The sequence below is a fragment of the Schistocerca cancellata genome, chromosome 2, assembly GCF_023864275.1.
Source record: "Schistocerca cancellata isolate TAMUIC-IGC-003103 chromosome 2, iqSchCanc2.1, whole genome shotgun sequence".
Classification (NCBI taxonomy): domain Eukaryota; kingdom Metazoa; phylum Arthropoda; class Insecta; order Orthoptera; family Acrididae; genus Schistocerca; species Schistocerca cancellata.
This window is the reverse complement of record NC_064627.1, coordinates 76,897,767-76,910,865: the sequence shown is the minus strand read 5'-3', so window position 1 is coordinate 76,910,865 and position 13,099 is coordinate 76,897,767. Positions and strand designations below refer to the sequence as shown.

Genomic DNA, 13,099 nt, shown 5'->3' with positions numbered 1-13,099 from the left:
ATGAAGAATGATGCTCTAGACGTGGCCAAGACATTTGCATCTGAGCACTCTTACGTAACAAATCTTGTTTGAAAGTAGGGTCTCAAACACAAACAAGAAATTTGCAAAGAACAGTTTTGCACCTGACATGAATGAATATGCCTGTCATTTGGGCTGCAAGGTCATATTTTGATGATTCCAGTGACCGGCAGACAAAGTTGAGTCAAGACAGAATTCCAATGAAGCTCACCTTCTACAGCATTGTCCCCAGGAGTGATCATGGCCACGAGTCTTGTTTAAATGCTTGAACTAGGGATTCAATGATTTTAAGACAATTTAGGCTTTGACTTCCTCCTAGACATGTGTTGTAGTATTGAGGACTATAGGGATCCCTAAATTGGTCTAGTGTGCACTACACATCATTGTCAAGGATGGACATGAACTTATAACTGACTCCTTCTATCAGTGACTAGATTCACCCCCAGATGTAATCAGAAACTTTAGAGGAAACCACAGCTCATTACAGTGGTAATCACAAACACATATCATAGCATCGCCAGTTAACGATACTTTCAAATTTTTACTTTCGAATATGATGCAGAACTGTCCAAAAGAAATTCTTGCCCATCATTATGAAAATAATAGAAAAAAAATTATGAGAAATTTTGAAGAAAGCTTACATCTCCGGACCAAAAAAAAAAGTATGAACATTTTCAAAGTTAGTAAATGCAACCAACACATATTTTATTGTGAAAACATAAAAGTATCCAAGATAAAAAATAAAATACCACAAGAGGTGTGAAGGTGTTTTGCCTATGCACCAAAAAATGTTGTCACAGAAGAATTTGCAAAATGTTATACCTGGCAGAAACTTCCAGCAACAGACCTCTTGAGAAAATTATAAAATTGTTTTGGTAACATCTGAGTCATCATTATTGTATCACATCACCTAGGAATGTGATTTATTTGAGAGAGAGACAGTGCACAGTAACACAACAGAACTTGCATGCCACCACCAGTATTCTTATTGTAATTATTTGACTTAATAAGAGATACTATTCCCTTCCATCTGAAAAGATTATATATGTAGCTGTCTTCACCACTGCACTCATCACACAGTACAGAAATACCTATTATACAAAAGTACCTGTAGATACTTTCAGGCTGCCACTTACCTTGGAGCTGTGCTAAATATATTTGTTCATACGAGAAAACCCAAATGCCTATTGTCATCCATATACAATAAATACATGAATACAAAAATGTAACTTTCAAGGCACCAAGTTCCCTCATTCCATAAGAAATTTGTGTCCATTGTCACATTTTCTTAATTTATGACTCAGGTCTTTTAGAAGGTGAAGAATAGATGTTTCCAAGCCCTTGTACAGTATTTTGTGTTGTAACTGGGCCCAGACTTTAGTAACCCTAGGCTACTTTCTTCTATTGAAGAATTCTAAAACAATCCAGTGGATCACTTCTGCATTAAAATCATCTATTTCAATAAGTCTACTTTCTTGTTTATACCCTTTTCATGGTGAATGGAAGACAGCATCCACACCTACAGCCTATGTGGAATGTACAGTATCACTAACATGTTCTTTCTGAGACTGACAGATTTTGAGTTTTGGCAAAATTTATGTTCCATCTAGCTTCTTCATTATTAGTGAGTTTGTTGAAAAGCTTTAAGATACTACATATTTAGTTCATTTTGTAATGTCCATTTGGCCCCAGGATACACCAAGAACACATGTGCTAACAGCTGTGCTATGCACAGAATGTTGCTCTTCAGTATCACTCATCACTGTCTGCAAAGCAGAATGAGTTCATGGCACAAATCGAAACCAACCACACAGAAATAGCAAACTGCAACAACTGATGAGCCAGTACCTGTCACAGCAAAACTGTAGGCCCAGGGTGAAATGAAGTGAGATGTTAGGGACAATATTGAGCTGCCTGATTTCATAATGGGGAGTATAGTGCATATGTTTCCCACTTTACTGAAATCATTGCAGGAGACTTTAATCAACCAAAATTCAATTTGGATATTACAATTTTATAAGTTGTGGGCTTAAGAGACATCTTGTGAAACAATAGTTAATGCTTCCTCTCAAAACTACATCAGTGGATCAAAAATTTCCCTCTGTGGGCTAGCTAGGGGTGCAGGTGGCAGACAGCTGGGCAGGCGATTTCATTGACTAGGGCATGAGATAACAGCATGCAAGTATCTGATGTGGGGACACAAATTGTTTGGGGTTTCTGAAGCTTGGGCTGTTGTGTGTGAAAAAAAAAAAAAAACAAACAAACAAACAAAAAAAAAAAAAAAACACACACACACACACACACACACACACACACACACACACACACAAAATACTGGACATGTCGGGGGGGGGGGGGGGGGGGCAACGAATTACTTTAGGCTTAGGCCAGGGAGGTACAGGAGTGAAGGATATGCACTAAGGATAACTTCCATTTGCACAGCTTAAAAAAATCTGGTGGCGGTAGGGAAGGATCCAGATGGCACAGGTTATGAAGCAGCCATTGAAATCTTGCATGTTGTGCTCTGCTGCATGTTGTGCCATCTAGCAGCCCACCTTGTTTTTTGCAAACAGTTCAGCAGTGGCCATTCATTCTAGTTGAAGCTGGTTGGTTGCCATACCAATGTAAAATGCTGTGCAGTAGTTGCAGCAGTGGTGGTATATAACATGGCTGCTTTCATAGGTGGCCTGGCCTCTGAAGGGGGAAGATAAACCAGTGACAGGACTGGAGTAGGTGGTGCTGGGTGGGTGGATTGGGCAGGACTTGCATCTGGGTCTTCCAAAGGGGCATGATACCTGTGGCAGGTGTAATGCCACTTCTTCAAACGAGAAATAAAAATCAAAAATTAGCTCCCAATACGCCAAAGATTTCCCTCCAAGTCCCAAATTCCCAGAAAACTGAATAAGTGAACAAAGTTCCATTTATCACTATTATTAGAGCAATAACAAGTAATTAAATCAGGAATCTAAGACTTGACAATTTAGCAATCTACGAAAGAAAGATTAAATTTCAGTAAAATAAAAATAAAAATCATAATAAATTTCAAAATAAGCATAGATTAACATTTGCAAAGTAGAACCAACGATCCCAAAGAATACTCCATGTGAGTACTCTTTGGGGATCATGAGTAATGACTAAGTATAATTCAATGCATTGTCACTACGTTACGAGAGTTAGCCGAAGCAGGTCATATATTTGAAAGCTCGTACGCTCGTACATGTAGGCGCACTTAGATTGTTTTTGAGACTGAATAATTGCGATCTATTATGATGCAGTAATACGATCTTCTGACTTCAAATATCACGGCATTAGAATTCGAACGGAGGACTTACCTACTAGAATAAAGTGAACTTTTAACTAGATAATTGAACTAAACATTACTTAGACAGTGATTTAGGCAACAAACACTGATAGACAATTTTCATTCATAATAGCCAGTGGTTTATGGAACTTCAGTGATAGATCCGAAGCATATAATTTAAATCCCCCCAACATCTGGGAAAGTTTTCTTCTCAAGGCTCGGTTAGGAAGTGACTGATATTGTGCAATAGAACACCCTCTCATGCCAAGTCGTGCATTTGTGATTTAAAATTCTATCAAATTATTGACATGAAACTCCCGAGTAATAATTATGCGCAGCGATAATATTTGACTGTAGCGCTCGGTGCTTGTGTAGAATCTTTGACTCAAATAACAAGACCACTGTTACGATTTCTTAGATACTTGAAATTACGACCAGCTTGTAGGGAATTTGTTGTGGATGTGACTGTATTGGTTTTATCATTAATATTTACTCATTAATCAGTTAAACATCGATTAAGAACAATTAATTACGATTCTTGGTGAAGTAAATATCTCACTCACGTTGACATTTCGGTTCAGCACTGTTATTTTGTGTAACGTCGTCTTCGTAACTTGATAACGATCTCAACACTCTACCGACTGTCGCCGAGTTTTAGCCAAGGCCAAGCACAAATCAAACCAAATCATCAAGAAGAAGAGGCGTTATACAGGGGACTGGGGGTGGGAGTGGCATAGGAATGGACTAGAATGTTATGGAGGTGAAAACATGATTCACTTGTTCCAGTCCGGGGAGGTATTGGATGACAAGGGGGTGCTTCTTTGTGATTGGTTGGTTGGTTGGTTGGTTGGTTGGTTGGTTGGTTGGGGTTGAAGGGACCAAACAGCAAGGTCATAAGTCCCTTGTTTCAAATGTGGTCTATTCAGATAGTTTGACATCTCAGAAAAGTCAGAACAATAAAAGGGAAAAGGCTAAAAAATGTAAAAGTGCAGTCGTGTCATCAATGGTAAAAACAAAATGAGGTAAGTCAGCAAGAGAGCAACCCCAAGGCTTATGCTAGAGGCAGGAAATATCCCACCTCTGAAGCAGTAGAGGCAAGACCACCTGCGACTTAAAAGCATTCAACCACTAGAATGTAGAAGTGCATATAGGAAAAGGAGACAAAACAATTCTAAAAAGTGATAAAAACAGAGTAAAAGGAGAAGAAAAGAGGATCTTGGCCAAGGACGGGAGTCAGGAATCTCCAAACACAGCTTACAGTGGGAGGTACCTGAACACTCACCGCCCTGCCCCCACACCAGAGTGAGATTAAAAACCTTAAAACTGAGAATAAAAACCACTTTCCCAGAGGAAACTGAAAACCAGTTCGACTATATGGGAATCGTCAGCCAACATTAAAGGTAAAGTGTGGGGAAGTCTGTACTTAGTACGAAGAGCCAAAAGAAGGGGGCATTCCACCAAAATGTGGGCTACTGACTGGAAGGCTCCACAACCACAAACTGGGGGTGGCTCATTATGCAAAAGAAAACCATGGGTCAGCCTGGTATGGCCGATGCGGAGATGACACAATGTGGTCGAGTCCTTTTGAGAGAGGTGAAAGGAAGAACACCACGGGCCTGGTGTCACCTTAACTGCACGAAGTTTATTAGACAGGAAGGTGGCCTCCCAAGAGTTGGCCCATGATTGTGCTAAGTGGGATTTGATGTGAAGCCGTAAATTCACTTCAGGAGGGTTTACAGAGAATGGAGGGTAAGTGACTGCTCCCCCAGCCAAACGATCAGCAAGCTCATTACCTGGGATACCCACATGGCCAGGGAACCAAAGGAAGTCAACAGAACAAGCAGCACGGTAAAGATCAGCGAGATCATCATGGATGGCCGAGAGCAAGGGATGGCGTGAAAAACACTGGTCAATAGCCAGAAGGCCACTCATTGAGTCCATACATAACAAAACGTGCTTGTGTTGGGACTGTTTAATAAAGGTAAGGGCCTGGAAAATTGCCATCAATTCTGCAGTAAACACCCCACATGTAGGTGGCAGCAGATGATTTTCCATGCCAACAGAAGACGTGAAGGCATATCTCACACAATCAGCAGATTTAGAGCCACTGGTGCAAAAAACAACAGCATCTCGAAACTCCCATAAAATTCAGCGGAAAAAGGAACACCAGCAGGGGGGGGGGGGGGGGGGGGGGGGGGCGGATGGAATGTTTCGGACCTTGGCAGAGATCCATCCGAATTGGGGGCCGAGAAACTAACCAAGAAGGGGTGAAGGGGTGTTGTGGAGGGATCGTGGGAGACAGGACAAAGAAGGAAGTTGAAAATCACGGCGAAGAGATGCACGGCGGAACCCAACCGGTAAACCCGCCTGAGGGTGGGAATCAGGTGGGCAACGTCCCTGGTCTGTGAACAGGATAGTCTAGGAAGGATGAGTGGGAGAGGAATGGATAGTGATTGCATATGACTCCAGAAGCCCGGACTGTCAAACAGAAAGGGTGAGGGTGGGGCGGGGGGGGGGGGCGGGGGGGGCAACCCAGCTTCAACCAGGAGACTATCAACAGGGCTAGTAGGGAAGGCACCAGTGGCCAAACGGATACCACAATGGCGGACTGGATCCAGCACGTGCAGTGTGGAAGGAGCAGCCGAGCCATAAACTTGACAACCATTGTCCAAGTGAGACAGAACTAGAGCACAATAAAGGCAGAGAAGGATGGAGTGATCCGCACCCCAAGAGGTGTGGGCAAGGAAGCGAAGAACATTGAGTTTACGGAAACATCCTACCTTCAAAAGTCTGATATGAGGCAGCCAAGTGAGCTTGTTGTCAAAAAGAAGACCCAGGAAACGAAACTGTGGGACCACAGGCAATCGTGCATCGAGATAGAGCTCCAGATCAGGGTGGATCGTAGTACGGCAACAGAAGTGGACCACCCGCAATTTTAAAGGAGAGAATGGAAACCCGTGTGAGAAGGTCCATTCAGAGGCACACCTATAGCTCCCTGGAGCTGCCGCTCTGCAGAGGCCATCAAAGAGGAACTAAACCAAATGCAGAAATCATCCACATACAGAGCAGGGGCGACCAAAGGACCAACAGAGACCACAAGTTCATCAATAGCAATGAGGAAAAGAAGGACACTCAATAGAAAACCCTGTGGGATGCCAGTCTCCTAGGTCCATGGAGAACTAAAAACAGTACCAACCTGAACTTTGAACAACTGATGGAACAGGAACTGGCGCAAAATATCAGGAGTGGGCCCTGAAGACCCCACTGATGAAATGTAAGTAAGATGTGATGGCGCCAAGCCATGTCATAGGCCTTGCGAAGATCGAAGAACACTGCAACCAAATGGCGGCATTGGGAAAAAGCCTGCTGAACTGCAGATCCCAAGCATAGTAAATGATCGATCGGAGACCGTCCCTCTCGGAAGCCACATTGGTAAGGGGACAATAGATCCCGAGATTCGAGGACCCAATTGACCGACGGGCTACCATCCGTTCAAGTAACTTGCAACATTTGTCACATTAATTGGCTGATAGCTTTCAACAAATAGGGGGTTCTTATCAGGCTTAAGGACAGGAACCACGATGCTATCTCTCCACTGAGAAGGGAAGTCACCCTGGAGCCAAATACAGTTAAACACCCAGAGAAGATGTTGCCGTTGTGGAGCACTGAGATGTTGAAGCAGTTGGTTATGAATGGAGTCTTGGCCAGGGGCCGTATTGTGAGAAGAAGAAAGTGAAGAAAGAAATTCCCATTCAGTAAAAGGTTTGTTGTAAGATTCTGACTGACAAGGGGTAAAACATAAGGCAGAAGCTTCGGCCCGCTGTTTCTGGTGAAGGAAAGCAGCCGGATAGTAGGCTGATGCTGATGCCGTTGCAAAATGGGTCGCAAGATGTTCCACGTGAATCAACGGGTCCATACAAAGGCCATCTAGGAGGTGAAGGCCTGGGAGGGTGGACTGCCGATGGCAACCTTGGAGAGAGCGATGTGTAGCCCATACCCGTGACATAGGGACAGTAGAACCTAGGGAAGAAACAAAACATTCCCAACATATCTTTTTGCTCTGTTTGATTACATAACGGGCTTTAGCGCAAAGGTGTTTAAAGGTAATAAGGTTGGCAATGGATGGGTGCCTCTTAAGGTGTTGCAAAGCTCGACGGCGATCACGGATGGCAATGGCAATGGCTGTACTCCACCACGGGACTTGCCAGTGGCGAAATGGTCCAGATGAGTGCAGTACAGCAAGGCTAGCAGGACGAACAATCGCGTGAGACAGGTCATGTAGGACGTCAGCAATTCAACCCGACAAAGAGGGAGAATACACGGCCTGTGCAGTGTATACAGGCCAATCGGCACGATGGAAAGACCAACGAGGTAACTTGTCCATCGGGGAGCGGGAAGGGAGCGAGAGAATCAACGGGAAATGGTCACTATCACAAAGGTCGGTGTGTGGCGACCAGTGTAATTAAGGGAGGAGGGAGGGAGAAGAAAGAGAAAGCTCAATGGAAGAAAAGGTACCATGACCGACGCTGAAATGAGTAGGGGAGCCATCATTAAGAAGGCACAAGTCGTGGTCTGCAATAAACTGGTCTATGAGAAGACCTCGTCTAGATGGAAATGCACTGCCCCACAAGGGATGATGAGCATTAAAATCCCCGAGAAGGAGGAAGGGAGGAGGAAGTTGCTGAAGAAGGGCAGTTAAGGCAGCAGGTGTATCTTCTTTTCCTTCTTATACACTCGGCAATCTGGTGAACATGGAAAATGATTCCCATGACAATTAACACACACAGTAGGGGAACACAGGAACTCCCCTCATTAAGTGGATATCCACAGTCACCACAGAGAGGGGCCTGAGAACAGCGGGAAGACGCGTCCAAAACGCAAGCACTTAAAACACCTCATAGGAGGTGGGATGAACGGCTTCATGTCACATTGATAAACCATAATCTTTACTTTCTCAGGGAGGGTATCTCCTTCAAAGGCCAGGATAAAGGCACCAATATCAATGCGATTGTCCTTCGGACCCTTCTGAACATGGCAAACAAAGTGAACAGCCCGCCGTCTGAGATTGTCCCGAAGTTCCTCATCAGTTTGGAGGATGAGGTCCCTGTGAAAAATCACACCTTGAACCAAATTTAGAGACTGGTGGGGGGTAATGGACACAGGAATTGTGCCAAGATGGTTACAGGCATGAAGGGCCACAGAATGGGCAGCCGAAGCAGTTTTGATCAACAACGAACCCGACTGCATCTTGCTCAGGGAGTCCACTTCGCCAAACTTGTCTTCATTGTGTTCCACAAAGAATAAAGGTTTGGTGTTGTTGAAAGTATCCCCATCAGTCCTAGTGCAAACCAGATAGCAGGGGAAAGGTTTCACCACTCACTGATGGGCCTGACCCTCCTCCCAGGGGGTAGCCATGGAAGGGAAGGCCGAAGAGGCAGGAGAAGCAGCACTAAAAGAATCAGTTCCACGCAGAGAGACGGCCGCAGAAGAACGGCCAGAGTTCTGGACCCGTATGCATTTCATTTGCATAGCATCCGCTCTGATACCACCCACTCGAATCAGGGGCTCTCCTCACGGGCGCCACCCAGTCACAGCAAGGGTCGTCTGGCACTGCGGCCATTGCCGGGAGTTTCGATGCTCCAGGATGACAAGCAACCACTCCTAGGGTGACATGAGGAAGTCACAGCTCAGGTATCAGAAGTGTGATCCCTGTGTGTTCAGGGGGCTCAACCAAAAGGGTACATAGTGACCCCACCACACGGTCTGGCTACCGTGCTGGCTATGCACCCTAGCATCAGAAAACGACGTAAAAGAAAAGGTGGAATGAACTAGGAGGGCACACATCAGAGACACTAGGTAAGGTGCTCTTCCCCAAATGGCTCACACTATGGAATAGAAATTTAGTAATGGAGGTCAAACCCCAGAGGGGGACCAGGGAATGCCAAAAGGATGAGGTGATTGTGCAACAAAACTAAATTGCAAAACCAACATAACGAGGAGGATAGCGGGGCCAAAATAAGAAAGGACACCAAGAGAGGGAGAGGAGAGGGCGAAGGGGAAGGAGCAAGGAGAGGAAAGGAGGGGAAGGGCAAGGAAATGCAGCCCTGGAAAGAAGGAAGGCTGCAATAGCTCGGGGGTCCCATGCTCGCCACGCATATACTCACAAAAGAACCGTGAGCTCCCTGGTGGGTTTGTGATTAGTTCTTGGGATGGATGTGAGGATCAGGTGTGTGTGATGATATTGCGTGGGAAATCCATTTATGAATCAGGTCTGCAGGATATTGCCTGCCTGCAAAGGCCTTTGTGAGGAAACATTCCTAACTTCCCAAAACAAAAAAACTTGGTCTGGTTCAGGTTTGTTGATGATATCTTTACAATCTGGATCCAAGGCCAGGACTCCTTATTCTCATTCCTCCACAACCTCAACACCTTTCCTCTCATCCACTTCACCTGGACTGACCTCCATCACCCATCATGTCACCTCTCTAGGTGTCGATCTCCTGCTCTAAGATGGCTCCATCCATGCTTCGGTCCACATCAGACTCACTAATCACAAACAGCACCCGCACTTTGATAACTGTCACCTCTTTTACACCAAAAAAATCCCTCCCATACAGTGTGGCTACTGATGGTAAATGCATCCGCAGTGATGAAAACTCTCTTGCCCAGTAAACCAAATGCCTCACACAGGCCTTCGCAGACAGGCAGTACCCTCCATATCTAATTCATAAACAGATTTCCTGTGCCATATCCTCTCACACACCTGATCCTCGCATCTATCCCAAGCACCAACCACAAAGAAGCACCCCCCCCCCCCCTGTAAACCAATAACACCCCAACAGGAACAACTTAAGTATATACTTCGTTTTTGATTATCTATCGTCATGCCCTGAAATGAGGGACATAACACCTAAGATACTTCCAACCACTCCAAAGGTGGTCTTCTGCTGCTTACCCAGCCTCCACAACTTCCTATTCCACCCCTATGCCCCTCTCACCCCCAATTCCCTGCCACAAGGATCATACCCTATGGAAGATCCAGATGCAAGTCCTGCCCAATATACACCCAGCACCACCTACTCCAGTCCCATCACCTCATCGGAGGCCAGACCACCTATGGAAGCAGCCTTGTTATAAACCAGTTCTGCTGCAACCACTGCAAAGCATTTTACACTGGTATGACAACCAACCAGCTTCAAAGTGTGTGTGTACACCATACCCTGCTCAATTTGTCCCCCACATCAGCTAGCTGTGTGCTGCCATCTCATGCCCTGTCTATGAAATTGCGTGCCTAGTTGTCTACCACCCATCCCCTCTACCTGCATCCATAGCTAACCCACAGACAGTTTCCCACTCCCCCACGAGCCGCCGGACATTTCCCCCCAACCCTTTCCCTGCCTCCTGCCTCTCAATTGCTCACCCCACACCCTCACCTCATTCCAGTACACTCACTGTGGGCCAGTAAAGAGCTGGCACCACTGACTGAACACAATGTAGGGAGCCAGACGTGTGCATGTGAGTGAGTGTTTGTGTGCATGTTTTTCCTACAGATAGAAAAAGAAAGTGCATTCCAAAAGCTAGCTAAGCTTCATACATTTTGTTTCTGTGGTTATCAACGGCACACAGCTTCTGCCTTTTGATGAGACATCACTTTTGTTCCTAAATAATTCATTTAAAAATACAGTTTTGTTAAAATGTTTCTGTTAGGGTAATGTGGCAGTTAGTTGAGATTATGCCTTGGCTGCCCATCTTCAACACTTCTCCAGGAAACTGGAAGAATCTATGTAAATTAATTTTTTTTGTATGTATTTATTTGTTTAACCTGATCTGATTAGGATCATTAGGCTCCCTATTATATCGGTCTTTAGTTTCATGCCTACAGCAAGGTATTTTTTTTTATCACAGTTTCATATTAAAATTATTACATCTTTGATAGGTAGTATTAAAATGATTTGAGTGTCTGAAATGGCAGTGTGAGTAAATTGTTCCGCCTATGATCTAATAAAGTTAATACTGGTAGTACTTTTACTGCTGCAGCTGATGCCACTAACAGTGCTGCTGCTGCTGCTGCTGCTGCTGCTGCTGATGATGATGATGATAATAATAATAATTACACTGACAAAAATCATGATAGTGGCAGATGTAAGAAGAATTTATAGGTGTACAAAATAGGTGTATTCAGACATTGTGAATACTGGGAAAAGGAAATTTAAGGAGATTGCATCAGCTGAGAATGCAGATCAGGTACGAATGAGGAATGTATGAGGGTAATGTGTGCATACAAGGATAATGGTAATCATTATTGTTGCTTTAATAGATGTGTCATTAACTGCCATCTGAAGCTGGACATATTACTTAGTTCTCTAACTTAATATGGGTGATTATTCCAGAGTCAGGTTCCCGCTACTGAGAAGGACTTTGAGAAGTTGGCAGAACAATTCAGTGGGACAGAAAGGATTTTGCTCTAATAGGAGTGGGGTTTTCCACCACGTTGTTAGACAAGAGCATCAATGCTGAGGAGAGATGAGAGAGAAAGTGTTCATTGATAAGGCCATAGACAAGATATAGGGTATGGAATTCTTTGCACTTGTCTACATGCAGCCAGGATAATTGTGCATATGATGGTGAAATATGATCAAAAAGCCAAACATCACAGATATAACAAACACAGGCAGTCATAATCAGTTCCAAGTGCTGTGACATTTTCTGAGAAAGGCCATGCAGGATAACATTGCTGTAATCAATAATTGGAGTGTAAGTGTTTGTACAAGTTTCTTTTTCATGTCAAGATGGAAGAGCTTTTTATATTTTTGTAGGGCATGGAGAGATACAGATGCCTTCTTGCACAATGCAGTTATGTGCTCAGTTCAATTTAGATTTCATCTATGAAAATCATCCACACCACAGATAAACATCCTTTGCTTAACGTCTTAGAAGAATTAGAAATTTTCATAGAAAACAAGAAACCCATCAAAATTTATTAAATGAACAAAAAGAATTTCATTTACATGGAGTCTTTCAGTTATTTGTGAAAGTGCTGTAGATAATCAGCCATGACATGTCATCTACCTGCCGTATTACCCAGGAAAATCCAGGATGGATTGTTCTCAGCAGCCAGAGACTGTGGTCACATGTGTGTGAGTTGTGTTTGCATGCTGTCCATTTCTGATGAAGGCCTTGTTGGCCAAAAGCTTGCTTTCTGGCTGTCTTTTTGTTCTGCCTATCTGCAACTCAGAATCTCTGCTATATTTTTTTTGTATGTCCATCCTTTTGGCAGGAGGTCTCTGGGGCAATGGCCGTTTCCTATTGTGACAAAAAAAAACCACCTACAGCCATCCTTATGATTTTATTTTATTTTGTTGTAACCAATTTCAACGCTTCCATGTGTCATCTTCCGGCTATTGTTGATGCGGTACGGGTTGATGTGATCCTTGTATATATCACATCAGTTGCCAGCATTACTAGATTCGCAGATGATGTGTCAGCACTCCAACCATCAACTTCCAACTGAGTAATGCTGGCCAACTGATGTAATACATACAGAGATCAAATCAACACGTACCGCATCAACAGCAGCCTGAAGATAACGCATTCAAGCACTGAAACTGGTTGCAACAAAATAAAATACAATCATAAGGATGGCTGTAGGTGTTTTATTTTGTCACAACCTCTGCTATATGGTGAGTTGCAATATCTATTGCCATATTACCCTAACAAATATATTTTTAGAAACTGCATTTTTAAATTTATAATTTTAACGATATATGTGTAAAGATATTT

General features: G+C 43.9%; 1 protein-coding gene across 1 annotated transcript in view; it reads right to left on the bottom strand.

Annotated features, from left to right (window-relative positions):
* LOC126150978 (MFS-type transporter SLC18B1-like) overlaps window positions 1–13,099 on the bottom strand; it is a 306,251-nt gene that overhangs the window by 203,724 nt on the left and 89,428 nt on the right. The window lies entirely within an intron of this gene.